Below are 26251 nucleotides of genomic sequence, written 5' to 3'. Positions count from 1 at the left end.
GTAAAAAGAAGAAGAAGCGCAAATATCTGCCTCTGTGCTCCGAGCCTGCAGTCGCCGCTTCCCGGGCGGGTGCGGATGCCCTCGGCCGGAGCCGCTCTCGGCTCGCATCTTCCCGGCAGCGACCGTCTGCTAGAAGCAGGGAAGAGCAATCACAGCTGGCGAGGCCCGTCCCGCCAAAGAGATGCTAACACGGCACTTACCTTCGTCATGAAACTAGGCATAAAAAGGTAGCTCTTCCTGGGAGAGGCAGTGCAAAGGAATGCGAGAAGTTCAGGAAAAAAAAAAAATGAAAAAAAGAAAAAAAAAAGAAAGAAACAAGAAAAAAAAAAAAAAAAGACCGGCGGTACGAAAATCTGTAGCCTCGGGGGCTAGCCAGCAACCCCTTTCATTTCAAGCACTTATTGATTTGCTGTTGTCATCTTTGGCGACGCAGAAGGACACTTGAAAGAATTTCTGATGGGGCTCTGATCTGAGAAACGAGGTGACCTGCCCAGACTCTCACCAAATTCTTAATTACCACATCAACTGCCTTAAAATTATTAAAAAAAAAAAAAAAAAAAAAAAGAAAAGAAAAAAAAGGGAAAAAAGGGGGGGAGGAGGAGAAGAGAGGCGGGGGGCGGAGGGGGGATATTTGACAGCGCCAGAGTTTGCTTATCCGAACTTTTTTAACCACTCATAAACTCTCCGTGTCTCCCTCCTGCTCCCACCGCTGTAGCCGCAGTCCTGCACCCAGATGACCCCATCCCCTCCCGCCCCAGCCTCTGTTCCCCGCAGGCCGGAGCTCTCGGTCCACCGGCGCAGCGACCCAGCGAGCCCGCGGGCGCGGAGCAGCCGCGGTGCGCTGCGGAGGGGCCAGCGGAGTGAAACCGCTCTTCCTCCCGGCTGCCGAGGCGCGCACCCCCCCGAAGCCCCCTTTCTTTCTCCCAGACCGAAAGCAGGTCTGGGGATCAGCCCTCCGTGGGCCAGGGAGGTGAGCCTGTGAAGGGAGTTGCTAAAGAAAACACTTCAAATGCAGCGGATCTCAGAAGAGAAGGGGAGAGAGGTCAAGACAAGGGGTGTGTGTGTGTGTGTGTGTGTGTGCTTGTGTGTGTGCATATGTGTGTGTTACACTCAGCCAGACATGCAAGCCTGCGACTTGTCTGCAGCCAGCTGTTAAGAGTGTCATCAAAACTGGATGTATACACTCCGAGCATGGGAGAAAAAAAGGAAAATTCAGATGAGGAAATCAACACAAAAAACATATTGTCGAAGGCACTGTGAGGCAAATAGTGTTTGGTGTTGCTTGTACACAGGCGTACAATGCTGACAGATGACAGCATGCTCTTGGCTGAAGAGAAATACACTGCCTTCTTCCCACATGGTATAGACACACATGCACATTCCTTCTTCCTACTCTGGCTGCTGTTTCTGCAGGACAAAGCAAAACCCATCCTTTATATACATCATTTTCTCCCACCCCCTTTTCTTGTTTTATTCCCCCTCCTCTCCACCCCTCCCATATGTGGTTGTTCTTTATTTTAGTATCAGAAAGCTGAGGGCTTGGATTAGCAGCTATTTTGGCATCTGATTCTGTCCACCTCACAGCAGTGCCTGGACCCAGGCTGTGAAAGCCCAGCAGGCTGTTATTTAGCATTTTGTACCCTTGTTAGCTTTGAAGGGGCATTGTCCTTTCCAAGGAAATGCCAGTCCCACCAGGTCACATCTGCCCATCAAATAAGGCTGATGACATCCCTGTTTGCTGTGTCTGTCCCCCCTTTCCCATTTCCAGTGGGTCACCTGCTCGGGTATGGCAACCAGGACTGTGTAATTATACCTCAATCTTATACTCTCTGTTGAGCCTCAGCTCCTCAAAATTCTGGTTCATAGGATGGCGCCACCCATCAGTAGAAATTCGACAGCCTAGCATTCATTTTCAAGCCTCTTTATATGGCTTCAGTCATTTGTGACAGAAATTTTCAGCTCATAGCCTTGCTCACATCCTGCAACCAGTACAGTGTATTTAACATGTCTGTCTTCTCGCTATGTGCCTGACACTTTGCAATACTGCCATTGAACTTCCTTCTCAGCAGCGTCATGTTGTAGCATAGGGAATGAATGAAACCACTCCTTGTTATTTTACAGGAGCTGGATTCAAATTTGAAAGATTTGGGAGTTTAGTAGAAAAACCCTAGAAGAGGTGCCACTTGGATTTTTTTTTGACACAACTCTCTATGTTGCTTTGAAAATATTTTCCAAAGGTTATGGAAACCCAAAATCTCTGTGTAGTTGCTTAATTTATTTTCATCCATACTTGGTAAAATTAGATCTTCTGGTAAGTGCTGCAGGTGTAGGCTGAAGAGGATGTCACATTTTTCAAAAAACAGGTACTACACTACAACAGTGCTGCCAGTGTTGGAGTGTCACGGTCTCCCTGCCACTTTCATCTGGAAAGCAGGCAAGGTGTCACACCTCCTGTCTGTTGCAGCACGGAGGGACCCATCCCTCATGCCACGAGTTCTGGCAGCGTTTGTGCTCAGCCTCTTCAGGGAGCCTCTGTCACGTTCATCAAGCGACTGCTTCTCCTGTGTCTCACTTGCCTTTGTTGCTGCCAGTCCATCTCTCAAGCTGCAAAATGCTCTGCTTAAAATGTGTGATCTTTGGCTGTGGCCTTTGAGTGTTTCTGAAGGAGAAGGGGGAGAAATGATGGCAGAATGACCCTAAATTATCTTTATATTGTGGTTTTGTTACCAAACAATACTCTTTCCTCCTTTGGGCATAACACAGTTGTGATTAAGCTTATTGAAGCACATGAAGTAAATGTGCATTACTTGGACTTTGCTCTCCTCTCACACATGATTTCGTGATCATTCAGTGTGATGATGTGCAATCGATCCATTCCTGGGTCTTGCTATCTTTGCTGAGCTACACGTGGCTGAAAAGGTAGATGCACACTGAAAATACTGTCTGTGTCTGATGTCGCATCATTCCTCACAGCAAACCTTTCTGTCTCCTTTCTGCCTTCTCTGGGCGGTCCCTGCCCTGGTGCGGGTGCCCCACACCCTCAGTCCCTCAGCGCAATTGCCCCCTCACCATGGAAGGCCACAGAGGGCATCCTCTGTCCTGGCTGATGGTTCTTCTCAGTAAGAATATTTGGAAAGGGGTGTTGTGTGTGCTTTGAAGTTCTGATATGAGTTTTCGGGATGTACAGTCAGGTTTGGGTGGGTGGCAGGACCCCTTGCGCTGCCTGGCTGTGAGAGGCCTGAGGGGCACTGCTCAGCAGCCTCACTGCAGCCACCGCTCTGCCTCCCCACCCATGGCTGGCACATGTACAAACCCACCCAGGGGTGCAGGGGATCACAGACCCCCATCCCTGCTGGCAGTGGAGTGAGGAAAAGGAGGGAAAAATCCCTTCCAGAGTGGGGAGACCTCGCTCTTGTGTTGGAAAGGACACCTGCCATTGCCTTCCTCTATGGCATGAGGTGATGGGATGTGGCCAGATTCAAGACAGGCTTCAGTGCCTGAGGAGCTGTCTGAAAGCAAGGGAAACGGAGCCGAGCATCAGCCCAGCTGTTTAACCGGGACAGCCTGGGAAGCCCTGTCGCTGTGAGGGAAGGCTCCAGCCCTGATGCTCCTGACCCACTGGGCAGGACTTGCTGCCCCTGTGCCAGCCCTCAGCAGCACCCCCACCACACCCCCACCAACCCAGGGCGGCTGCTGGTCAGGCTGTGCCCCAGCCTTTGGGAACTCTCCACGATTTAGGAAGGTTAAAGTATTAAGTGGCATTTGGGAAAATCACTTAAGGAAGGGCAAAGGTGGCAGCACCTGGTGGGTTGTTCTCCATCTGGGAGTGTGGCCAAGCTCTCTTACTCACTGTAATATACTGTGTCCAAGTGCTGGCTCCATATTAGACACTGCATTTAAAAAGTATTTAACTTGGAGACCTAGTGCTAAATTTTCTTCACCAGCTGAGGGCTACTTCTCTATTTTATTTTTATTGTCCCTTTCCCTAATTTTATATGGAGCTATTCTGACCACCTCCATCAGTGAAGATGTTGAATGCTTTCAGAAAAATATTTGTTTTGATGGAATTTATGATGTGATCTGTTATTCAAATTTATGGCTAGCCTGATGTGGCAGGTTAGGTAAAAAGGCTCTTGATGACATAGTGGCAATCATGAAAAGCCATATTTTTAGGCATGTTTGCACAGCTTACTGAAAAGTGTTTGGAAGAAGAATGTGGGTATAATAAAATAAAGAATAGAGTTGGAAATATTATCAGGTTAAAAAAACACATAAAGTCCAAGACCTAAGCTAAAAGATAAGTTTATAGGTACACTGTAGGAGTGTCTTAGTATTCCCCAGGTAGAAAAAACACTGACTTTGAGGTCAAACTTGACAAGAAAAGGGAAAATGTTCTTGGTATTAATTTTGATTTTGGGAATGAAGAAGACAAGAAAGCAGAAGAGGAGAGCTTGCTAGCAGGTTTCTCCCTCACTCTTCTCTGCTTTCAGGAATCTTGCTTACCAGGAGAGCAGTGTGTCTTCTGGTTCTGCCAGGGTTGTACCACCCTGCTGAACACAGAGGCAGCTTGGTGCAGTGAGAGGCATCTTCCCAGCTGCTTTCACTGGTGAGTGAAAGAATCCGCTGTCGAGAGAATCTCCTGAGGAGATCATGCCACATAAACCAGTTCTCCATTCAGCTGGATCATTCCTTCACCTTTGACTCTAACTGGGGATGCTCCTCATGGAACATGTTTGTGGAGTTGCTTGTGGTATCTACAGCCAATAATTTCATGACTGAACTCTTTACACACCTGCTTATCTCACATTTTTTTCTGTCTACTCTCTACTGGCCTTAATTTGCAAGCCTTTACCATCCTGGGCAGGGTTTACCATGCCACTGTTTCTGGGGATGAGGATCATGCTTGCCTTTCTCTTTTTCACATCATACTATTTAAAAGAATGTATTCCCCATATAACCTTTAGGGAGAAAAGAAAGAGACCTTTTAAATTTGGCAGACTGGTGGAGACTGAAGGAGATCTTTCTGCAGCTGATTTATCTGTCTCTGCCTGCTACTAAGTAGCTATAGCACATTTTGGTTATTGTTTTCCCTCCTGATTTCTGAGACCAAACATTTTCACACAGCCTATTTGTCTTTAACTGATTTTTCTTTTTGCCTTAGAGCACTGGGAACACAAGGGGCCATGAAAACTTTGTGGCAATTATCTTCCCATGAAAGGAAAGCCCAAATTAAAGCAGAAAGGCTCAGAAAACACTGCATTATAAGAAAAGCCTGGAAGTTATTTCTGTCTTCTCAGATTTTAAAAGCTACTGAATATACCTGTGATTATAAGTGAGCTGTAGGTCAACAAAAATTGCTGTTAGTGCTTTCATTATAATCTCAATTGTTGGGAGTTTACTTAGCACAAACATTTGCTTTGTGGTGAAAGTATGGCATGTAAGCTTTTTGATCTGCAAGCAGTAAAAAAAAAAAAAAGCCAAATTTTTTTGCTTTGTTTTCATTCCCTCCAAACACACTTTATAAACTGCGTTACAGAATGAGCGATCTGATGTTTGAGCTATAAAACATGGCAAGAATATAGATGACATTGGCCACTCCCCCTTTGCTTGGTTTGGAAGAAAAGTCTTTTTAAAAGGCATGATAAGATCTCTTCTGAGTGTGCTCAGTAGCAGACTGCACTCCTCTGCAAAAAGATGAGATGCCTGAAATATGGGCTTTACCTCATGTGTAGCCAGCCCCGTGAGTGATAGAGAGAGACACTGCCTCTGCAGCTCTGAGAGCTGCAAGATGGCAGAGAAAGGCTCAAAATATGGTGAGCACAAAGATTTTAAGATTTTTGAGTTCACACAGGGCAAGGCACCAGAGAAATGTCCTTAGCTAATTTTTTTTTCTTTTCCCTTTCCCCCCTTCCAGTTATAAAGGCTCCTCTTCTCCAGCAGGAAAGAAAAGCAGCCCACTTGTTGCTCCTCTAAGCTTTTCCAAAGAAATCAGCAATGCAGTACTGAACAGCTGGTCTCCTTCTTGGCACTTCACAAAGAGGGGGGTGAAAAGAAAAAGATTTCCAGATACTTAAGCAGAAGTTGCAGCTGCTGCTATGGCAGAAATGTTCCTGTGAACAAGCAGGTAAGGATTTTTGTAGTGCCAGGGCAGGCTGAAGATTCACAGTGGGCACAGAAATGGGCATGATGGGCAGCAGCGTCAATGCCTGTCAAACTCTGTCCCTGCCTGGTACCTGGAAAGGCAAGTCAGTGTCAGTTCACACAGAGTGGAGGCTGCGGCTACCCAGACGGTGTCAAATGACAGTCTGTTTCTTCAGAAAACCGGTCTGTGGGTTTTCCTAATCTGCTGAAGCACAATGAAACACAACACGCTTCACTTTTGGCCTGTTTGTCATGCCTGCTGAGCTGTGGTACAGGCAATAAGTAATTGTGTATTTGCAGGTGATACGATAATACCAAAGGAAGGCGTCCCTTTAGGCGTTCCTGAAGGATGCTTTTTCTGTTCCTGGAAGGATCATCCTTGGAAGGATGAACTTCAGAGCTGATTGTGATCTTCCCATTCCATCACTCTGCCAGAGGACCAACCCACTTTTAAAAGACTTTTTCCTTGTTTCTCTGGTCTCTCTCTCTCTCTCCCCTATATCAGCTTTCCAGATTTTGGTGTTGCACATTTAACCCAGGTTTCCATTCTGGAAATGTTTACATACAATTTATACAAGGATTAGAATTCAGCTTTACTCATTTTCCTAGTGATACAGAAAACTCACTCTAATGCAGAACCATACCTTTCCCCATATGCTACACATTACTGAAAAAGTGACTTTTTTTCTAACATCTATATTTTTAAGACAGAAAAGAAAATTATCTTTCTCTTCTTTTAATAGGTTACAGGCTTATCAAAGGGTGACTTTTTTCCTAGAATGATGCTTCCACACAGAAAATGCTGCCTTCCCATTTAAAATTTAGCATTGTTATAAGCAACCAAAAATATTGGTCGTAGGACAGGCAGTGCGGGGAAAACACAGAGTAGCAATCAACAGCACCATTTCCATAACTGCTAACACCTGTTAACTCCAGTCAGGTGTTGGCACTTTAAATACCAGCTCTGGGAGGATTATTTTTGGTGGGGTTGAAGGCCTCTTTGACTTGGGGAGCTAAAGATTTAGAGAATTTTTGCTCTTTCTCAAGAGTTTATTGTGAAGGAAGAATTGGTTTCAGCAATTCCATCCACTTTCCTTATACAACACATGCCTCTCCTTTCCTGTCCTGAAGGTAACTGTAAGTGTGTATATATATTTCCCAGAAAAATCTGATACTCCTGGATCTTTTGATGTATTTTGATGGATGTTTGCTGGAAATTTTTTCTCTTCCACTGAGGTAATGTTTAGTTACTCAAACTTCTAAATCCTGATAATGAACAGAACTGGGGTTTGGGGTCATACCTGGAAAAAGCTTTAAAGCTAAGTAGCTTGGGTCAAGAAGGTATGTTGTGGATACCTTAAATCCACAGAGCTGATGTTTTACCTAAATTCTCTGTTTCTCGGGTGGCTTCATTTTGTGGGTGGTCGAGTTAGTTTTGTCTTCTAGAAACTGCATTGTACAAACTGGAGAAAACCAGCCTATCCTTGCTGGTGAAATGCTATTTTCTGACTGGCTAATTTAACAGCAGAGAAGTTAGGAAGTGCACATATGCCCAAGGAGTGGACTAGTCTGACCTACAGTCAAGAGGATTTTAACTGTGGCTGCTATGGTTGATAAAAGCGTATGGACTCTTACTAGCAAATACTTTGAGTAAGCATAAAACTTCTGCTTTTCTATAGTCTCACCTGTATTTTTGGTCCTAGATTTGGCAATTTCTCTGTGTATCTGAGATATTGTGTTTCCTGGTTTGAGCTATCCTTTCCTTAGTTCTTTACCTGGCATAAGGTTTTCAAGGGAAGGTGGGGACTCAGAGTGTTTGGATGTCTGTTTCTGCTCATTGGTACAACCCTTTTTTTTTTTTTTTTTTTTTTTTTTCCCTCCTATGAAAGGAAAGCAAATTAAGTTTCCTTTTGTTTCCTCCTCCTTTCTGGCTTTGTTGCCAGTTTCTTTGATAATGTATTGAGTGTGTTCAGCTTGCTACATTTCTGACTTAATAGTGTTAATATATTGAATATATGTAAATGTGTAGACAAGAGAATTGTGCCCTACTTTTATAAGTAAGTAACAGGAAAAATTAGTTAGTTTTATCTTTCTTATTTTATTACTATCTTAAATATATCAAACTCTTTGCTGTTCCCTTATTAAAGGTTAGACAGTCCCAGTTTTAGCAGTAACAGGAGAGATGCTGTTTTTTTATCAAGTAAAATTGAATTTTAATGTCTTAGGGAACCTAGTATTAGCAGGTTAGTATTTAAAAGATTATTTGATTTCTACATCATTGAACTGTCATATTATGCAAAAGCTTTTGTTTCAGTTATGTAAAAATGTTTTTTTGAGATTAAAGTATGTCTGTGTTTCTGCTGAATGGAAGAAACTGGTTGTACTAATTCAACATGCACTGTTTGAAAGATATTTTTTTTTGTGTGTAGGCTGGAATACCAGTTGAATATCAGGAGGATGCTGCATCTTTGAGGGTTTGTTAAATGTACTTGTAATGTAGATGTCAGAACGTATCCTTTAGTTTTGTAAAAAGTCTGACCTGAGATGAGGGAGGAAAACCTAATAAGAGTAGGTTTAGAAGTGGCAAAATTAGTGCTCAGGTGCTTAACTTCTGATATGTCTGGTGCAATAGATGTGCTAAATGCTTGGCATTCTTATTAGTTTCAATGAAATAAAGATACTGTGGAGTGAAATTGTTGTAAAAATTACTCTTCCTGATCATCTAATTATAAGATGCTACTTTTAGTTTATCCTAGCTGATTGTTATATGGGAAGGTGTTGAAGTAAGAGTCTAATATTTTCTCCTATCTGCCAAATAGAAATACCACATGTTTTTGGTAGTCTGCAGCTGTGAACCCTGTAACTGGTGAAGAACACAAATGATTTAACTGTAATTAGAACTTTTTTCCCCCTGTGTTCTTCACCCCTCCTCCCCAACACGCACTCTACCTTTTATCCTTGTCCATAGGATTGCTATTAGAAAAGATAAATGGAATTTTGGGTTTCTGCTAATGATTATGACCTGGCAGCATACCGAGTTCTCTATCATTGTTGTTTGAAATCTTAGATGGTTTCTGGTGTACCAAGACTATTTTAAGACTGAGATGCTCTGGTTCACGTGCAAATAGAAGCTGTCAACTGTTCAGCAGAACTAGGATACTTTCTGCTCCCCAGCTGAAGGCTGCCATATACTTTCAGCATGTCCTTGTCTGTCTGAAAAAGTTCACAGCTGGTTAGCTGAATGATGTAGAGGGCCTTTTTTTCTTTCGTTATGCAGCTGGTGCTAACTAGTGACTCGGTAGTGAAAGAGATCAAGAATTGTGACGTTTAAGAGGGAACAAAATGTTAATTTAAGTCCCCTCCCCCCCCAAAAAAAAAAAAAAAAAAGTCAGATTTGGATGTTTCTGTAAATTGCAATTCAAAACCAGAGGAAGAACTCCTGTTTCCTTTTCTGAATTGAAACTCTCTTTTGGTGTATAATTAAAAGTATGCCACTGAAGTGGCCCCTTTCTCCACCTCCATAGTGTTTAAATATTTGATTGGACACTGTTTTAGATATAGTTTTCTGTGTGGAAGTTGTTTTACTCCTCCTGAAAGGCAAGCGCTTTTGCCAGGCTCAAAGAGGATTCCTAAAATTGCTAGTTGCCTGTGAAGTGTTGTCTTTTTTTTTTTTTTTTGTGGGAGGGGTGGGTGTGTGAAGTAACATACTGATGGATATTGGATTCCTGCTGAGTATTTTCTGTCATTTTACAAGTTTGTTTTAAAATTGAGCTTCTGCTAGAGAGTACAGGTAGTTAAGGACTTAGTTTCTTGGCCAGGACAAAGCTTAGTTTCCTTTTGTTATTAGTTCTGTGTCATCACAGAGAGTAGACTAATGTTATTTTGAGTTTGTCTTTTTTTTTTTTCTAGACATATTGGGCTGAATGGCTCAACATAACAAATTATTCTATGTGCTTTAGTTTCGAATTTTTCATGTAGAATCCAAGTTTTAGCATCAGGATTCAATTAAATGATAGTTTGATTTGACTGAAAAATTAATGGTCCGGAACTGCAACCTCATAGTATTTTTCAAGTTCTTATTTTCAGTACTTCTGTTTTGAATAAAAGTCTGGACTCAGCCCAGTAACATAAAGCTACATGTTCTCTCATCATCTAAACATACATAATGATTAAATTTAACAGTGATTGTTTTCTCATTGCTTCTTTTGGCTGCGTAGGTATCTTTCTGCATTCATAAAATTAATTCCCTGGCTATAAGTGGCACTATACTGACTTGCTGTGAAAAATTCCTTGCTACTGTCTGTTGTTCTTTTCAGGAAATAATAATTTGCCAAGTACAATTCATATTCAATAATTATATGTCATCTTCAATGACAGCTTGAACATTCAACTCCTGTTTACGCATGAATTGGACATATTGATTTTTCATTTTAATGATAAACAGATTGGCATGTAATACATTTGACAATACATCTGCTTAAAATGTGTTAAGATTGCTGAATGAAAAGAAGGGGTTTGCAGTGCTGGCTAGTAGAGGTACTCAAGCCAAAAGTAAAATGAGGCTGCATGCTACTCTAGGTAATTCTCAACAAAAGAGTGCAGTCCCTTTAATCCTGTATCATAGCAGGCATATCTATAATTGACTTTTCTGGTTTGCTTTTAGTCTGCCTTCTGGCCAGGGGAGATTCTGCAGCCAACAATACTGGGAGTATTTAAAAAAAAATTATTGTGGCTTTACTTGAAAAATGGTTTTGGGTTTGAATTTTGATTTTTTTTTTTTCTCATAGAAAATACTACAAATTTGTCTGAACTGCAGCATTTAAGATCTTGTTACCTCTGCATTCAGACCTAAATAGTTTCATCATTGGTGTTCTAAATCTGTGAATACATATCTTAATAAGTTAAGAGAATATGCACTGACTATATTAAAAACACCTTCTACCAAACTGTTGCTTTTGGATAAAGAGGAAAGTTTCCAGAAATAGTCCAATTTTGCTGATTGTAATGGCTTACTTAATCCCCTCAAGTTTCTTTGGAACTTAGATACCTTGAATTTGAGTTCTTAAAATTTTTCTTTGGACTTGCATGCAAAATTGAATGCTTGATTTTATTATAACTTATCTAAATGCTATGTAAAACCAGTTATCAAGTTTTAGTTTAGTAGGCACCGTGATATAAATACTTGTTTCCAAGTGCAGTATTCCTATCGGGCACCAGGTACAACATAAAAAGATGGAAATGTGTATATATATATGCACATGTGTACACTCAAAAGCAAGTGATTGGTACATGTTGGAAATGCTTTGACTAGAGCAGATTTAACCAGAAAATGACTGACATCTTTTGACAAAAAAACACATAAAGAGTAATGGTGGAATTAGCTGTGAATGCAGCAGATTCTCAAGTGAAAATACACGGAAAGAATGTCTAAGTATTTGTAATAAAACTCTTATTGTTTGTAGTTTGCAAAGCATGGAATGGAGAGCTTTGGATAACTCTTGATATTTTGACTTCTCTGCTTCCTGTCACAGAACATCTTGAGGCTCTTCTTGATCAGTGAGGCCATCACTTGTTCTGTCCTGAGCATCTTTATCCCTAGTGATTTTTAAGGCTATTTCTTTCTTCAGACATTGATAATTTGAAACTTGAAAACAAGTGGTTTATTGTTCTGTACCACAGAAGAATGTGTATCTTATTTTTAAGTAAAGCATGAACGTTTTTAGAGTAACAGCAATTCTTTTGCTGCTCAAAGTGGAGTGAACCTGAATAGTTTGTTATTACAGAGCCTTTCTTAGGCTGCTTTTGGTGGGAGTGCATGTCTTTTCATGTACAGGTTTGGTATTTAACATGAAGGTGATGCAATGATTCCTCTATGGGTACCATATTTCTGTGGTTAGTTTGTTGCTGGTGCTTATTCTACTTGAACCCCATGCTCTTTGTGACTTACTAACATTTTTCTGTGCTTTTGTGTTTTCTTTTATCTCACTTCCTTGTATTTTCAGGATGCTGCATTTATAAGTACTGCTGTATTTAATCATACAAAGGATAAATCTGTATTTAGGTTGTGTGGTCTTTGAGCATGGCCTGTCATGACTTTACTTGCATTTCTGAAGATTCATGGAATATAAGACTCTTTAGATTCACTATGTTCCTATGTTTTATTCAGCTGCTACAGTGTACAAGTTAAGTATCTGTGCTTGTATGGGGGGAAAAAATTGTAAATTGATTATTGATTAAATGTGGTCAGTTAATGGGGAAAGTGTAGAGGATACTTTAAGAAATGTCGAGATTATAGACTGTAGCTTTTGCAACAGAGAGACACTTTTCAATTAAAGAAGGAACCTCACACATTAAAAAAATGCAGCTGCTAAAGAACAGTATAGAGAAGCAAGGAGCTGCTCATTAGACTTGATTATATGCAGTGGTGGTATGTTGTTTCTCCCAAATAAATGTGCCTTTCCTGCCAGTCAGGTGTCTGAGTTGGGATAGGATAAAAAAGACAAATGGTCAAGCACATAAGCCTGTCTTCATGCTTGACTAAATGCAGTACACAATTACTACAGGTCCTGTAGGCGCATGGGTCTGGTGGAGGATACTTGTACAGCACTGGGATAGGCTTTTTCATGTAAAATGTGCATTTAAGTATATAAAACAACTGAGATGGTATCTTAAATTTGTTCTTAGTAAAATATGTTAGCTTATCTTAATTTTCTCATTAGTGAGATATATGGTAAATTACTGGAGACTTAGCTGCTGTGGCATTATTTATGTTAACTGATACAGCATAATAATGTGATGATGAAAAGGACCTGGGAGAAGAAGAGGGAAAGCAGAACTTGAACAGCTATCTACAGAAATGAAAGGAATCTTGACTGCCCACTAAGTTTTAAGTGGTTCTCAATGCCTCAAAATAGGCATTTTGATTACATTACTAAAAATTAACACACATCCCACCTCCCAAAAAAACCCCAAACAACCTACCATAGGAAAACCCGGGCCTGTGTCATCACTTGACTGTATGTAATTCAGTCACTGTTTTGACTTGGATTTTTCATCTAGTTCTGAATAGCAAAATTTAGAGTTGCCATTTCAAGCAGAGATTCTTGGTTTTTTTCTCTTTTGTCATAACATGCTGACTTCTGAAAAAGGCTTGGGCTCTCTGGGGAGTCAGTGCCTGGCTGTTGATACACAGCTCATCAAGGCAGAGATCTAAATGCCAACTGTGAATAGTAAAGAGTCTGTACATTCTATTAGAATACCTTTGCTAGCTACAAATAAAAGAGTAGGAGATGAGCCACCTGGCAATGTACCAAGTACATCTCAGGTCATGGAAGTCTCCTGGCAGAGGCAGAAGGACAGAGAACTCATGTCATACATGATTGTTGTTGAGGTATGTGTGCATTATAGTTGGGGGAGTGTTGCTGTTTAGAGCACAGCTCCAGAAACAGTGGAAAAAGATAATTTGGTTTATGACTTGTGTTTGGCACATAGTAATGAGCAGGAATCTTCTTGGCAGACCCCATGCTCCTCTTTGGAACCACAAAAATAATAGAAATGGGCTGTTGTAAAAGGAAAGATGGATGTCTGTAAAAGGGCACTTGAAACTGGCAAAAGTTAAACACCACCAAATACTTGAGCTGAGACCTCCCTTCTCCTCCTGGTCTCCTGCTGATTTTAATATGATTTGGTTGTTACTTGAGTTGTTCCTCTAGTCAGATTACATGTGGGTATTTATAATTATCCCTGCTATTTCTTCTCTTTGTGGATTTTTTTTGGTTACACTTTGCGTGCATTTTGTCTCTTCGGTTACGTTGTAAACCCTGAATGGTGGGATGTGGGAAAGATTAGCATTCTCTCTGCTATACCATGGGTCCAATCTCTGGCTTTTCACTGTTATTAAAACATACAATAGAGCAGGAATGAGAATGACTGACTGTTTTTTGTGTACCCATGTTCTTCTCAACCACAGCTGCTGTTCTTCCTCCTAGACTTTCAGAGCCAGTGAAACTCTAATCCTAATCTAGTTGGCAGTCTCTTAGGGTGCCATACTGTGGAGTGGGCAAACACTTCTCTGCTGTTTAATTTGTGTCTGGGCACAATGAAAGAAAAGTGGTGCCTGTTGCTGTGATTGTAGAGCTTCTGGACATTGGTGCATTTGAAATATGAGTCCAAACGTTGCTGCTTGTATCTTTTTCTGCTTAAAGATGCCTGCCCATGTGTCTTTTTGCTCCCACTTCCTAATTCAGCAGCTGTGAGCTGCAGGCAGTAGCACATGTGCATTGGCTAAAATAACCAACCAGCCTCTCCCTTTGCTCTTGCCAGAATCTCATGTTGTTGAAAAGAGTTTTTAGGATCAGATCTGGCTTCTCAATTTACATTATTCCTTTGCCCAAGCCCAGCAGGAAGGCCTCATCAGGGTGGCCTGTCTTCTTATTCTTTTATATATCAAGTTTAAAAAATAGTAATTTGGGGAATTTAGTACAGTAGCTAAGTGGTTCTTATTTTAATTTTAAAGTAGTATTACATATCAGGCAAACGTCTCTTAGGTTTTAGGGTTTTTTTGTAGAGATTTTTTTTAAAGCTCATTTTTATTTTTACTCTGCTAAAATACTATTTCAGTTTCTACAAGCCTTTCACTACTGTAGGAAGCAATGGCTTTTGTTCTTCCATTGCCCAGTGCAGATTTACAGGGCAGGTAGGTAAAAGTGCAGGTTGCTTGCTATTCTCTTGAAACTAATCCCATGTGTGTGTATTATATGACTATGAATTTTGTAAGTGAAAATATCATATTTTTAGGGAGATAGGCTGGACCCTATGCCTAGAGGAAAGTGTGACCTCCTCTACCTGTAGGCATTTGCTTGTATATTCTGGTCTAAACACTGTTATGCCAAGATGCATCCTGAATTAAATTTTTATTATTGAATTATAAGACCCTGAAAACTGTTTTTATAATGGATATGTTGAAAGGCCATCAAATTTAGGACCAGGCACAGTTATAATTTTACAGGCATTAGGCATCTGAAATAACTTTGTCTGAAGATTACACTTGGATTTGTCATCCGTTTTCTAGGAAATACTTGAACTGTGTTTTATGCCCACAAAAAGACTTACTTCATAAGATAAGGAGCTCTGAGATTTACATTCCAATATTCAACAATACTTTTAAGTGCTTTTTTCATTCTCATAATAGAGCTGTCATATACTATGTATTTTAAATGTATCAAAATAAATTTATGAAGGAATTCTACATGGAATCTTGATTCTGCATATTTGAAGTGGAAAGTGTCCCATAAGGTTAGGACAGCTTTTTCTAAACCATATCTATTAACAGAGAGTCTTGTCGCTTTGTTTATTATTTAAGTAGTTGCCTTAAATTACATTTTCATATATAAATGCTTGATGCACAAGGAAGATTCCCTGGGGTTGCATCTTGCACTCTGAGAAGAAACAAATGAAGAGTTGCTGTTTCATCGAACAGGCAAAACACTTGCAATATGTTCGGGTGCAGTGGAAGAAATTCTCCTGACATGCTGGAATGAAGGCAAGGCCTGTAAAGAGGTTGTATTCCAGCAAAAGGATGTGTGTCCAATTCCTGCATCAGCCAGCTGCTGATGTGCACTCCCTTGACATAAGGAACAGCAATGCATCACTGTCAGAATGTCACGCTGGCTTTCAGGGGTCAATTCTATGTTGCTTGGATGTCTTGTAGTGACCCAAATTCTGTCATGTAGATTAGTAAAAAGTTTTTTCTTTTCAAGTTTGACTTCAATCAGTACTAGATGTCCTATTTCTGAAGGATAATCTGTTTTCTCTATAATGTGGACAATGTCTTTTGCAGAAAAGATGTTGAAATGATTCCTTTTGGTTGCTGTAAGTGATATAGAATGGAGAGCATGTTGCCTGCCACAGACCTCTGAGCATGAGCTCAGTAATGTGACTGAATCAGCTAAATGATCTAATTGGACTGCATCCTCAAGGAGTGTCAGGAATCAGTGTCTTAAGTAGCTCAGAGAATCAGTATCACCAAGGCAGGGTGGCTGTGGTTGTACCACCACAAAGTGTGACACAGACTGTGCACTAGATGTAGGCCCAAATGTTTCTGGTTGTGGTAGGATGTTCTGTATCTATTTTCAGACAGATGCTCTTAGTACAGACTTAACTAACAGGTGTCATTGCATGAACCTTACTTTTCTGTGCAAAGTTCAGTCTGTGTATGTCCTGTGGAGGACTTGCCAGGGGTAATGATATGGGGGATCAATACATGTCCAAATGTCACTTTATTTTCACTTCTCTTTCATTGGGAAGTTGGGATGATATAGGTGGGTTAAAAACCTCAATCATTAAGGCTACTGTAGAGTTAAATATTGGTTGCAGAGATTTCCTGTGATCTGAAACTGGTTGCTGTTACAGCAAGGAGTATTGAGGGGAAAACTCTCATTAGCTGAATTTTTAAGTGAAGTGTGAGTTGAACCACACATAAATTTAGCAGTGTAAATTATTGTAGTGATAACATAATCCACTGAAGAGACGAACATTGCCATAATTCTTGTTGGTGATCAATCACTTAACAAATTAGGGAGAAATTGTAAGGAGAGTTGGTTGTATTGCTACTTTTCCCAGCAAGGCAAATAAGCAGTGGCTGAAGGAGTCACTTAACTGTCTGTGGGAGGTAAGTATGTGAGTAGAAAAGAGGGAGTAAATTGGTGACTCTTAATGGGTGGTGTTTATGCTGCATCTAAAAACTCCCTTGTTAATTTTTTCTCCATTTTAACAATCAAAATGTTATTGACCTTGTAATACTTACTGTATCAAGTTCATAAAAATCAGTTTATTTAGAGGCTAAAATTTGTATATTTAATTATTTCCTACATGCACATTGTAGTTTAAGCCTGCTCAAATCTTGGAGTTCGTTATCCTTTGACTTTACCAGTTTAATATGTTTCAGATGTAAATAATTTATGTTGACTATTTAGCTGATGAATTGTTTCACACCTGCTTTCCCCTCCATTTTTTTTTTTTTTGGTGGGTGGAATTACCTGGGTAAAACTGCAGATCAGGTGAAGCTGAAACCTGAACAGCAAGTGTCAAATAAAACTGATGGGAAAGGTGGCAGAAGCACAATCAAAATTGCAGTTGGATATATGAGTGCTCTTTGAAGAATTTATGCATGGTTAGTTACTACAGAAAAATATATATCCAGAGAGGCACATGGATAGCATAGCGCACATCTCAAATAATGGATGGGCTTCATTCATCAACTTTATGAAGTCATGTTAATTAGTAAAAATGGAAGCAGAGTGGTGGTGGTAATGTTATGTCTGACTTACTCTGCTAAAAACCCAGAATGTGAACCATATTTATAAGGGGATCCCAAGAAAGGTATGTGTTGGATTGTCCAGATGTTTGAGTTCATGGTCTGTTATCTATCTCTTGTAGGCTCAAATGATGAATAATGGGGATATTATAGACCTGTTGTCCTGGAGGTATTGGAGACACTGTTTGACTCAACAGTGAATTATTTTATTTCCTTTATTTTATTGCATCATCAGGATACAAACTGATGACCACTTACCACTTATTTAAGCATTTCTAAATAAATGCAGGAAGTCATTCTGCAAACCATAACATTGATATATTTTTTAATAACATCTGAAAATATTTCTGAATAGACCTAAGCCACTGAAGTCTTCAAAGGTTTATGGAAGGCCAGAATTGAAATTGATGAAATTTGCTACTGCAGTTTTTTGAGATACAGTATATGTTTGATCAAAAGAACTTGAATTAGAGTCCAAGATTTGCTAAAAAGAAACAAGACTCTGCATGTTTTTCCTGGAAGGAACAGGAATTCTACAATGAACATTGGTATAATGGATATTTAAAAAGCCACCACTACTGGGTTCTGTTTTATAATGCCATATGAGTCGCTAAGAATGTCAGTTCAAATAAACTATTGATTTTTGCCTTCAAAATTTACATAACATTCGAATCTAATATCTGCATAAAATAATAAATACCTATTTGTTTAAGAACAGGTTGAAATTTCTTGAATGTGGAGGGATTTTATTAAAAATTACAAAAGCTGGCTAGAAATAGTATGCATATTTGGATATCATCTGCAAGTTTAGTAGCAGATTGATAGGTATTAGTCTGGCAGGTGTATACAGATTACAATATCCTAACTATTTTTGTTATTTAATGTACTGACATTCTTTATTGCATACTTTGTCACAAATCAATCTTTATTAAAATAGCAGTTGACACGGGAGCTCTAACAATAATCTTTGATGGGAATGGGGGCAGTTTCTCTACTGCTGATTGAAAAAAAAAAAAACTATCCCAAATCATGAGTTGAATTGAAGGGGAGTATCGAATAGAATACCTTTTTAAGCCTGTGTAATACTTTGCCTCTTATTGACTTGGAAAATTTTATGCAATGTTTCAAGTGTCCTGTGAGTATGTTATAGATGTTTTGTGTTGAAGCCATTAATAGTCAATGTTTTCAAAAAAGTGCTTTAAATTTTATTCCTGGGAAAGAACAGAATTTAAAAAACATGGAGTGCTGATGTTCTCTTAGTTCAACTCTAATGAGCATCTTCTTGTGTGCAGGCTGGCAGTTAACAATTCCAAGCCTAGAAGGGCTCACAGAGTCTGCTAAATGCCTGAAATAAAGCCAGCAAACCACTGTGAGCAGCAGGGATGCAGGAGCATTCTTTAAACCTCCTGCACCTGCCACATGTGTCCAGTTGTTGCAGATCTGAGTAGGAAAAGCTTGCTGGATACCTGTGGGAGGGTTAGACACATTTGTGCTTCTGCTGTACATTATTACATCTGTCAACATATCTATTGCTAGATTTACATGGCGTTACTGACAAAACATGCTCTGTTTGTGCTGCCTGTCAAAAGCCTCCTGTTTATTTTTATTGTTCCTTTTTTTTCCTCTTTCTCCCTTTTTTTTGTTTTCCTAGACTGCAGACAAGGTGGGCAGAGAGGTCTTCAGCTCAGCTACCAGGTAGCGTGAAGTAGCTGTAATGTTGGCTTAACTCATGGCTGAAAGACTCCTCTGTTGACAGAAGGTCACCAGGATGGCACTTCTGCTGCCTGAAAAGGCTTCTGCTTTCCTGTTCAGTGTAAGCACCCTTTCTTGAGCAAAAGTGAGTAGGCTGTAACATTTCCATATGCTGAAAACTCCTGACTGCCAGAAGTGGACTCTTAGTCCATATGAAGCCAGGTGTGAGCTATTGTGCATGGGACTAGCCCAGGGATAAAGGAGGGAAAATGTGAAGGTGATATAAAGCTGCTGCTGCTTCAGCTTTTCTCCTCTGAGGCGGCACAGTAAAAATACAGCTTAGAGTTGAGGCCAAACTCTTTCCAGTGGGGATTTTGCCACATAATTTTGTGTTGGGGACAAGTGAGAAATAATCTAAAAGAGGGTTAGAATGGGGAGCCTTTATATCAACTCCTTGGTGTACCTAGTTCTGATGTTTAAAGTGTTAATTGGTTTCTATTGTTTTATCTTTTATTATTCCTGATTTTTAGATAATCTATCACACCTATCTGATCCAAAGGAATATAGGACTTAAAAAGAAATGTGTTAATATAAGGCAGAGAAGCCTTTAGATCACCAGTGCAGAGAGGTGATGCCAGTTGCTGAATGAACAGTAAAGGTACTTCTCTGAAAAGATCATCTGAGGTTTGAACATTGTCCAAGTTGAGCAGTGATATGGTTTTTGTGGTGCTGTGGAAGATCAAGTTTACTGAATATGGATTTTATTGCCCTAGTGTTAGCAAAAAGTAGCCATTCAGGCTTCATGGAAGATAAAACTTTCAAATATTGATGTACACATCCATTGCAAGATGTAATTTTTTCTGGCCGTCTTAGGCATTTTTGATCTGTCTTTTGATTATAATCTAAATATCCAGCATCAGTATTGCCTATCTTGAGTCAAAATTCCTGCTGCTACCTTTATGGCAGCTTTCTTTTAGATGATAGGTTGTGGAGCAAGATTGGCCAGAAGAGCCAGTGGTCATTTTGTGGTGGTGAAGGAAAGGTTTTATACAAAGGACAAAAATAATCCTAGGAGGTGTTAGTTCATTTGTCTCTGTTGGAAAATGAAAGATGTAGTTCAGCTTCCCCTGTCATCAAAGGAAGTAATTCCAATAATTTCAGGCATTTAATATATAGATTTGTGTTTGGTTTAATTTTAAATATAAAAATTTGTGCCGGGTACTCTGTGGGTTTTTTCCAAAAGTCTTAAACAAATGAAGCCAAGTGAACTTGGGAGATTAGTGGTTTGTGCCTGAGAGGGAATTTTGAGTGGCAAAAATCAAGTTCAGCTCTTGCAGGAGCTGTGGACAGCGCTGTAAGGACTGTGAAATGAGTATTATAAACCTGAGCAAGTCAGTTTTGTGAATGCATGCAGACTGTCTGAGGCTCTTGGACAGATGTTTCAGATGTGAAAACAGGACAGGCTTTGCCCATCCAAACAATCTGTCACTGTGCGTGTGTTCAATAGGCAAATAAGAGGGAACGCCAGCTTTTTTCATGTAAATCTCCAGGGATTTTCCTCTAGGGTTCAGAGCTCTGTCAAAAAGCTGTCTGCAAGAATAATTAAACGTGTGTGGGGGGGCAGAACCCTACAAAATTTAAACAAAGTAGCCGGTACACAAACACAGCATATGTACATCTTTGAATTCAACATATCAGTGCTTACAATTAGAAAAAAAAAAATCTATCCTATAAAAAATTCCTTATAAAATCAAGTATTTTGAGGCTGTCTAAAGTGCATATAGTTTTGTACTAGGAATTGGTCTCTATCCAGTATGCTTTACATGTATTTGTTGAAGGATACAATACACTTGTACTATTGCACTGATTTCATTCTTGGATGATTTCCCTTTTGGTATACTAGTGGCAGTTTTTCATTGGTTATTCATTTATGTTATTGATTAGCACCTACTGGACCAATTTATTAGTCCTACTGAATCCATTTTAAGTATCAGGGTTTTCCAATAGAGAAATACCCTTTACAGAATACTAACATGACACTTGTAAAACATTCATTGGATTAATTTATTTTGCTGTGTATAGCATAAATGACACATCAACAAGTAGAGGTTCTTTTGTTGCAGGTCTCCAATTTTGCAAGCCTTCTGTGTTGTTTTTTTTTTTTTTTTTTTTTTTTTTTTAATATGGAAATGCTACCTGGAGCACAAATGAAGACTATTCTGTGAGGCTCGCGGGGCTCTTTCTATCATGGAGCTGTTAGCAATCCTTCAAGAAAAAAATTTTCACTGTTCCTGGTCTAATTGTACATGTGGGCTCGCTTGCTGTCTCTGGGGAAAATGTGGAGACTGCTTCTGTTGTTTGTATCTCAGGGGTATGGACAGAACTGAATAAAATGATGCAGCTCTTTCTTCTGGAGTAGCTGTAGAAGAGAATGGTTCAAGTACATGGCACAGTGAGATAATTCTTCAGGAAAGTTCTTGGGTCAAGGCATTGTAACTCTGCGACATAAAAGTATAGGCTGTATCTTCAGAAACCCCTTATGGGCTTATAATATTAAGGACTCTGGTTTAGGATTGTGTGTTCCCTATTTTTCTTCTTAGGGAAATATATTTGCAAATCCCTAGGTACATATGTATATGTATTTTTTAGTCTTTAAGTTGTCAAAAACCTCGTTATATGTGCCAAAATTAATGATGAAACTGAATGATAGTGAAATCCTACCAGCCTCTAAAGCTTAGATGATGTTCTTCGGTACATCTGTTGGCAACCTTGGCCCATTCCAGTAAGGAGCCATCTAGGTTTTTTCCTTATTAGCAGATAAAAATTGTTTTACTCATAAATTTCTACCTTTGCTGCAGATTGTGATTGACATGTTCTTGATGACTGACAGGTGTGTGCTTACAAGATTTTTGCATGATGCCTGGGGCAGGCCTAAGTATATAGAGGAGAAAGCTAGGGTTCAAAAAAAGGTATTAATAAGGCTAGTGTTCTGAGCTTCAGCTGTTCCCCTCCAGAATGGAGTAATATTAGAAACTGTCTCTGCATTAAAAATGTACTTTCAGGCCTTTCTGATCAAAGTTCCTTAAACAAATAAAAAAAAATATTAAATGTAACAGATGAAAAGAAATAACCAGAGTTATGGAAATCACAATTAAGACAGAAAAAATAATTGTGGAATTTTTTTGTACTCTAATCCTTCAGTAGTTCCTAGATCATCTGGTAGGCCATTTTGGAATGGTACTTGTGTTTTACAAAGGGCACAAAACTGGTGAGAGTTTTCAGTAGGGCTGTGATTTAAGATGCAAACAGATGTAAGCCAGCAATGTGGCTGTGGCAGATGAATAGGTGATGAATCAGGAGAGCTTTGCATAGTACAAAGGATAAATGCTGTCAGTGCAAGTTGTCCTGTTTCTTGTCTTTAAAGACACCTCATTTGGGATGTACTCTTCTCACAGAATGAAATGTAATGACTATCTTCTGACTTGGTAACTACTTTGAAACTCGGTAAACCGTGGGCTGCAATTAGTATTCACTGAAGCTGAGCATGCAATTTGTGGTGTTATATTGGTTTGAACCCCAACAGTTCATACTTGACACATTTCTTAGGGTCAAAAATGAATATTTTAGTAACTGAAAGTGTGCCAGAAAAGTCACATGAACTTGAATTTTTATTTCTTAATATCCTATTTAGACAACACACACAGCGTGATGAGATTTGCAAAGCCGGAAACTTTTATGCTGGGATATTCCCTGACCTTCATAGTCAGTCTCTTTAGAAACATAATTTCTTGCTGTCTGTGGGGTCCAAACAGAGCTTAGGGTAATCTGAGGCCTTGGGCTCAGGAGAAAAAGGGCTGAATTAATAAATGCCCATAGACTGTGGAAAGAATTTGATGCTGACTAGTATTTTCCTCATGGGCCCCCTTCTGCAGTGAGAAACTGCATTTCACGGGGTATTTGCAGAAAGCTCCATCAGAACAGCTCCACAGAGTTACACAGTCTGGAGAGCTATGAGAGGAACAAATGTTAAGCCTGGTATGGAGTGGAGGGGCTCCATGGAGATAGTGTCTGCTGCATTTTCTAGCAGTCAGTGGATTATTTCTTTATAAAAAAAGAGATTGATACATCCCAGTCATCTCTCCTGAACATACACTTTGGTTATTTTCTTCCTATTCTGCCTTTAGTATTTCCCACTCTATTCCTGCCATGGAAGTTGTTTGTGTATGTGCAGAAGAACTGCAGGAAGGTTATATGGTGGACACAACATTCTGTTTTCTTCACGGGTTTTAGTGGAAAGCCCTAAGAAACTAAGAGCATGGGTTCTCATGACTGCAGTGATTCATGATCTCCATACGGGAATATAAACACAGGCTTTTAGTGAGCAAATTAGTTTTTATGTGCTAGTGGCTATATAATTATTTGAACTTACTAATATTTTGGAGCTTGCACAAGATAAACTCTACCTTCTTTTTGCTCACTTGATTTCCCCCTGCTTGTGGGAAAGAGTGGCCAGAATGAATATACAATGTGTGGAATAAATTCTCATTTGATTTTAATTATTTGCTGTGTATATTCCAGCTCATTTTGTGGGACCCTGAACAGACTGGATGGCAGGTCAATTACAGGATGTCTATCCACAAGTGCTGTTGAAACTGGCTTAAAGCATGGCTTTGTTGGGAATAACTTGTCCTTGTGCTGTCACTGAGCCATTTGTAGGTTCCTGTCTAGGTTTCTGAAATGCCTGGAATTGTAAAACACACACAACATGCATATAGTATTTTGACTTTTGACAAAGGTGATTTCCAGAGACTAGGTAGCTCTAACTGGGCTGGGCTAAAGTTGGAAGACAGAACACTTTAATGCTTGTTTACCTGTAAAGAACAACTTGGAGCTGCAGAATTAGTCTGTGATTTAACAATCCTTCCTGCCAGATATCTGCTAATACTAATTAGGGCTGGATCAGTGTGTGCACTCAGTTGTGCTGTGTTGAGCCAGGCGCGGCACAAGCTGTGCTGTTGTTACCAGCCCAATGCCAGCTGCAGTAGCACAGACGATACCTGATCCAGCATAAAGTGAAGAGTGGTGTAGACAGATGACACCTGATCTCTCCCAGTCTGCCGGGACAGCTACTCCTTGAACATTTTTAACAAATCTGAAATGACCAAGCAATTTTTCACTGGCTTTGCAGTCTTTGTCATGGATTCAGGGATCCTGATACAGCAGTAAGCATCTTAAGGGCAATATTCTTCATCTTGCAAAACCATGCTCACTTTATCTCAGTAAACATCTGCCTGTGCCCTACGGACTTTGGTGAATATACCTTTTAGATAGGAGATTAAAGCCCACAAGTTCTAGTTCTGTTTGGACTTTATTATTGCTTACTCATCAGACAGTTTTGTGCCAAATGTGTGTATTCCTGTAATTGCTTAAGGGTTTAGTACAGTTTGGTTGCCTTCAGTGAGGACTTTATTTATCAGATTAACACATGTTAGCTGTTGGCATCTGAATCCTAAACCAAAGAATGTCTTCCATGGTAAGAAGGTAAAGACCACAAACACTAGCTATTTTAATTTAATTGGGATTCAGTTGGAATCTAATTAATAACCTCTTAAGGGTAATGCACAAATTCCATTGAAAGCTGGACTGAGATCTAAAGCAGGAGGAGGACATTTTTTGATATTTATTATTATTAACATCTTGGTTTTACATCTGTTATTCAAAAGAGTTTGTGATGTTTAATAAATAACAATTTCTGTGTGTGTCTGTAAGCCAGTTTGGGGACTCTGGTGTTTCTTTTTGAGGTGCAGTTCTGTGTTAATAATATAGGAGAAGTGTGGCTTGTCTTCTCATAGCACTAAAAGTGAGATAATCCCTGTGTAAGGAATCAGTAAGTATGGTCCGCTTAATCTAGTCCCAGTGTGAAACTGTTGACATTTGTTCTTTTTTTTCTATCATTATGTGACTGGGCCTGTTTTGTGCTGGATTAGGCACAAATCTCCTATGCAGCACATTTGGCATGTTACTAGTAGTTTAACTTCATTAATAATGTATGAAGGAAATGTAATCCATGACAAGGAAGGAAAGAAAAGTATTTTTACAGCTACCAAATCCTCTGGAATGGGTAATTATTCAAGATTTGATGTTATAGTTTACAACTGAGCTCCTTCCACAGACTAAAAGAAAATATACATACATACAAATATAGTAGCACTATAGGAAATGTGTTCCTTCCTATTTGAGTTTGTATGTACCAGTTTAGAATGTGTCAAGAGAGAAATGGAGATTGTAAAAAGGATGTGCTTTATCTTACATGTTGTAAGCAGCACTGTGTTTTGATCTCGGTGAAAACAAGCTCAGGCAGTACAGCAAGCTTTTAAAAGAGGGGAAAAAGGAATGAGTTATGTTGAATCTCACTGCATTCTGCTGATGTTGCATAAGAAAGAAGATGAATTTTTTGTCTGTCAGCTACAGAGCATAGAGTCCATATTGGTCTATGGGCTGCTTCAAACAAATTTTCTTATTTAGAAATTCAATAGAGTATTTAGTATTCCCTCTCACCTGCAAGGCAGTCCTAAACATCCTCAATATTTGAGGTGGCTGAAAAGTCCCAGTGTGCTGTGTGGCACCTAAACCAGCCCCAAAGCAGCAGTCACTTGCAACTACTTTTGTGTTCTGCACTCCTGTCACATTTGTGCTATCAGAGCAACAGCTGGGGAGACTTTTTCAACAAAGATGAGTGTCAGATAATCCTGATGAGATTCCACATCCAACATCTTTTGTAATTATGTCACATTCAGCTGTAATGGAATAATTCAAGCTGAAAGGACAAGCTTTGATCCTTTCTTAAACCTTTCCCTGTGGACTGGCTATCTAAAAGATTTAAAGATATTTCTGTTACAAGATCTAGTGTTTCCTCAGAGAAGTCATGTTTCTGAAGCAGTGAGATCTGCAAGAGCAATATTATTTGCCAAATACATCTCTCAGAGCATTTTTGCAAAATAAAGATGTCAATAAGACTGTGCCCTTCCATAACCAAGAAGGAAGGTAGAATTTATTTTAATGTTAAGTAATTTGTGTGCACAGAAAATGGGCTTTATTTGTTAA

The 26251-nt window shown here is 39.6% G+C and overlaps 1 protein-coding gene across 9 annotated transcripts in view; it reads left to right on the top strand.

Annotated features, from left to right (window-relative positions):
• Positions 1-26251, top strand: part of LOC146767617 (uncharacterized) — a 311220-nt gene that overhangs the window by 3044 nt on the left and 281925 nt on the right. For 8 of the 9 annotated variants that reach the window (XR_014955155.1, XR_014955154.1, XR_014955160.1 and 5 more), the window contains exon 2: positions 2-26251. This exon is cut by the window's right edge. The gene's annotated coding sequence lies outside the window, so the exon portion shown is untranslated. The remainder of the gene's footprint in view (position 1) is intronic. The other variant, XR_014955162.1, reaches the window with a different exon arrangement.

This window comes from Lonchura striata, chromosome 4 (assembly GCF_050655825.1).
Source record: "Lonchura striata isolate lonStrDom1 chromosome 4, ASM5065582v1, whole genome shotgun sequence".
Taxonomy (NCBI): Eukaryota; Metazoa; Chordata; class Aves; order Passeriformes; family Estrildidae; genus Lonchura; species Lonchura striata.
The sequence above is the reverse complement of the archived record's forward strand: the minus strand, read 5'-3'. Positions and strand labels throughout refer to the sequence as shown.